Raw genomic sequence first — 5,279 nt, 5'->3', positions numbered from 1 at the left:
GGGGGGGGGGGGGGGGGGGGGGGGGGGGGGGGGGGGGGGATAGGGAACTTTCGGGATAGCATTTGTAATGTAAATAAAGCAAATAACAATAAATTTTAAAATGTAAAGGAAAAAAAAAAGAAGATGAAGACCTTTTTTCTACTCATTAAAAAAGTTATAGGATGGCAGACAGAAAAATCTAAAAGATATGTGAGATAAGGTTCATCTCCTCTTTCCAAGAAAGGCAAACTCTAAATACATCCCTGAAACAATAGAAAAAAATGGATGAGGAAGCAAAAAAGACTAGACAAATATAGACAAGAAGACATCCATCGGCACACAAGAAAAATTAATGCCACTGCAATTGTCCTCCAAACATTCCTCAGAAGGTGCAGGTGACATGCAGCATCTCAATATACATGAGGCAGCAGTCTCCACCCCAACTCCCATCTGCGCCAGAAAACACCATTCCAACTTCCATTGTGCCCAGAGTCAGTACCTGGGTTATAGGAAGGGAAGATGTGCAAAACACCAACATCAGAAGCACACTCCTGGATGGCATGCTCGGAAGGACCATATGGGGGAGTGGGGTTTCCTGACTGTTGTTTTTCCCCCTTTCACCCTGACAACAAAGCTTGGATTTCACTGAGCTATATGAAAGAGCAAACCTAGATTAAAGGCTAAATAATACATGGGCTTCTTGAAAGTTTTCCCATGTAAACTGTGATATGACATTGCTATCATGTGGCGGGAACAATCATTGATCAGGTGTTTGTCCTGAAAGTAGTACAAAAAGTTGTTTGTAGACTTAGAACTTGCTTCTCAACATTGGAATCTATTCTGTTGAAAACAGGATGACCAGTACCAAGCTACTTTTGATACTGTGGCTCTGTAGTATGACTTAAAATCATGTGCAGAGATATGTACTTCCAGCATTTTTATGAAGGTTGCTTTGGCTATATGGACTCTACTTTGAAGCCCTACAAATTGTTAGAATGCCTTTTATTTCTATAAAGAATAGTTCTGGGACTTTTAGTCAATCAAATACAACAAGGGTCCCAGATATAAACCAATTCAGCTAAAGTCACACAATTTTTGAGAAAGATACCAAAAAATATGCACTAGAGAAAAGACAAACTCTCTCTAATAGAGGCAGGAAAATTGGGTATCTATAGGCAGAAATAAATTAGGTCCCTATCTCTCAATCTGTATAAAACACAACTCTAAATACATTAAAGAATTTAACATAAGAGCTTAAACTCTGAAACCAGATGAAAAGGGCAAATTCTGGGGAGATGGTTCAGTGGGTAAATTGATTCTTGTGTAACCACGGGAACCTGAATTTCAGTCCTTCGAAGCCAAGTGAAATCAGCCATGCTCACATGCATCTGTGATCCCAGTGCCCAATGGTGACATGGAAAACTGGGGTAAGACACATTCGTCTGTGATACCAGTGACCCTATGGGGAAATGGAAGCCATGGTCACACATACTTGTGATCCCAGTGTCCTATGGTGGCATGCGAAGCTGGAATAGGAGAATTCTCAGAAGCTCATAGCCAATGTACACCAAAAGAATAGTCAGCCTCACTAGCCACCAGGGAAATACAAAACCACCTTGAGATTCTGTGTCTTCCTGGTCAGAAGAGAAGTCATTAAGAAAACAAGTAACAAATGCTGGGGGGAGGGATGAACAAATGGGAAACCTTAAACATGCTATGTACAGTAGTTCAGACACTATGGAAATAAGTATAGAGAGTCCTCAAAAAATCAAATAGAGTTTTACTATATTGCCTAGCTATATAACTCTAGTATCCAAAGAATTCTAAGCCAACGTATCACAGAGATATGTGTACATTGATTGATGTTTGTGGAAACTGTATTTACAATAGCTACTGGGAGCTTCAGCATCCAATACAGGAACTCATAAGGCAAACATCATGCAAATATATCAATGAATGTTTTTTAAGTCATAACTGACATAGCTATGACATTTGAAGGAAAATGGAGTAACTAAAGAAAAGCACACAATGCCCATCAGGCTGGTCTCTGACAGACAAATAGCATATGTTTTTTCTTATCTACGGTTATTAGATTTTATAGTGATACATAAAATCATGTATGCATATGTGGTGTGAAAATACAGAAGGAACTATCTAGGGGAACAAATGGGACTGTGGGGAGAGGGGAGAGATAAAAACATTGTATAAAATGTTCTTATGCCAAGTGTAAAATTAACATTCACAGTGAAAATAGATAAACAGAAAGGATAAAAAAAAAATGGCTTTAGCAGTAATTTGACAGTGTCAAAGGCTTGTCCTCATGTTGCCTTTTGTTCGTCAAGTTAAGAAATCATCTTTTATTCTTCATTTACCTCATCTGTGAAGAGACACAACATGGAAAGTGAAGCCCAGTAGCAGGTTTGAAAAGATGAACAGAGTAAACCATAGCCTCATCATCGGGAGGTGCCAGCTGCTGATTTCTCTGTCCACACTCTCTCCCCTCAGCCAGTAGTCTGGTCATTATTCTGTTGTCACCATTCTTTCTGAATGAAGCTTAGAAAATGTCATTTTGGTTTTCTAGGGCTTTCTAAAATGCTTAATGGATTGGGCATTGTGTAAATTTTTAAAAATATTATTATGCTTTCAAAATCTTATAATGCCAAAAATTTCAAGTCATTTTCTTCAACAAAAAAGTCTCAGTACCTCTCAGCTGTTTGCTATGAAGCAAATGAAAAAGGGGCAGGGAAAAAAAAACAATTTAATGAAAATTGGCTTTGCTTTTTAAAGAGAGAGCTTTTAATCTTCCTAAATTGGTCCTTTGATGTAGATGATTTCTAAGAGCAGGTCATTTTATAGACTAAAAGATCATGTTAAAGCCTTTCCATATGGTGATGAAGACTTGATAATCCATTAGAAGAACCCAAATCATTAAAAAAACAGAAAAGAAAGGGGGTTTATTAGATGTACAAGATCAAGGTCTCCATCATACTGGCATAAGCAAGGCAGGCCTGCAGACTCAGGCGAGCCAGAAACTCCATTCTCACTGAACATCTCTTTAAAAGCAGATAAAGAGCACTGAATCAATACATCACTGACAAGATTATTATTTTGTACAAGCTGAAGGTTGATGCAGGTCATCCCTTCCAAAGCAAACAGAATTTGTTAATTTAATCCAACAGACTTGGCAGTGAGACCAAACAGGAATTTAATCAGCAGGAGAAGGTGGTGAGCGTCGGAGAAAATTGAATGATTTCTGCAAAAAGAGTAAATATCATTACGGAAGGGTGAGGAGACAGAAAGACTGCTCCCTTCATGATTTCCATCTAGTTCATCAAACAACAAATAATTCCAAGTAAGCCATTTCTGGGACTGCAGTGATGTCCTAATGTTACTTGTGCCGAGAAAATTTAAATTCATAAAGTTTTCTAGGCTCTTACCTGTCCTGCTTTTTCCTAAAACTACAAGGTCATAAAATGAAGGATTAGGAGGTTCCATAATTCAAGAGAAAATAGCAACTGACTTATCAGAGTTTCTCATCTGAACAGAATATGCCAGGGCACTGACACAGACTTGAAGGCTTTTCATACAAACAGAAAGCTCGGATGCATAAGGTCGCTGCCAGTATTTAGTTCAAGAGCGGTGTAATCACCTTCAGAGCTGAGAGCATTCGTAAGGCATGCCTATCATTAAAGAAGGATTAAATTAAGATTGCTTGTCTCCCTGCCGTTCTGAGGGACATCCGTGAAATAATCAGGAAAGGAAAATCAGACTCCCGCTTCACCTCTACCTGGCCTTGTTTCTTTCCTTCCAAGTTCATCCTTTTCTCCAGACCTCCTCTAACTGCAAACCAGCCTCCTCGAATCCCCCTTCTGAAAAGTATGAGTGTTTGAATTCTCTTGCTGATAAGCTATGAAGATTTGTAAATCTATACCTAGGACAATAAAAAGGGTTTGTTTTTCCCTAGTTATGAAAATCCAGTGTTACCAAACCAATGAATTTATCACTCTTTGAAACATAATCAGTAAGGAAACTTCAATCAAGAGAGACAATCTGACTATGTGATAAGAACCCAAGATCCAATCGGTCTTAGGTCTCACACAATTGTCTTTAATGGTACAATATCCCAAGGCAAATAACAAGGTTTCATAAGGCCCTGTGTTGTATGACAAAAACTTTGCTTGAAAAATACAACATACATGTCTACACAACCCAGATAGAGAATCTACAGCAGATCAAAGTATGAATACCACCAAAGTCTAATGAATTTATTGTTGTTACTTACAGGAGAACAAATTACTTAAAGCAAGCTGCATCACCAAAGCCCATCCCAGCATGGGGAGCAGCTCACAAAAGTGAAAATCTGGAACACAATGCACAGCCTGTAGATAGCTCAACAGACTGAAGCTTGTCCGTTCCAGACACCATGGTTGCTCTAAACCTCTTGCAGGAGTTGGTCTGGTCTTGTGGCATCCCTTCATCTCAGAGGAACTCTCAGCATTTATTGCTTACTCTGGCAAGAAGGTGTCTAGAGGATCTGGTCAGTTTCAGGGACTTCCTGAAGCTTCTGTGTGTTGTTTACCTTCCTGCCCAAGATGCTCCTTATAGGGAAGAAAAGCTTAGGGGAGACTGTTACATAATCCTCTAAAAGAAAGTTTCCTGGCTTCAAGAAAAACTAGTCCTAGAAATGAAGATATAATAAAGACGTAAATTGGAAAAAAAGGAAAATAACAGGGCTGATATTTTAAGGCATATAATGGGAGAACTGAAATTCTTAGCTTTATGTAAAAGAAAAAAAATGCTTTTTCATAAATATTCTATCTCTGAATGTAGCAAAAGTACATGCCCAGTTTTTATGTGGTCTTGAATCATTTATCTATATATTTCATCTCCCAAATGAATAAAACTTTCTTTTTTATATGTATACTGTTCATCTGTCTTCTCCTTACAATGATCAAACAGAAGGGAACCTTCTATAGAATTTCAGTTCAGAGTCTAAATATCCCTTTAAACATCTATTGTAGGTTGTTTATAAATGGCCACACAAAAAAAAATCTTCTGTCTCTGCCTGTACTTTGTCCCTCTGCAATGTGCCCTTGCAGCTTGGAGCATGGAGTAGTGTATCTCCTCACACCAATTCTGAGCTGTCCTTATCACTTGCTTAGATTAATGGAATAGAGCGTAAGGGGCAGTCTGTGACCTCCAAGTCTAGGCCTCATGAAAAATTCTCGTGGCTGTTCTCTCCTTTTCATGGTGTTATATTGAAACTGCCACTCAGAGAACAGACTCTCATAGCATGGGAA

Source organism: Mus pahari, chromosome 2, assembly GCF_900095145.1.
Source record: "Mus pahari chromosome 2, PAHARI_EIJ_v1.1, whole genome shotgun sequence".
Lineage (NCBI taxonomy): Eukaryota > Metazoa > Chordata > Mammalia > Rodentia > Muridae > Mus > Mus pahari.
This window is presented reverse-complemented; position numbering follows the sequence as displayed.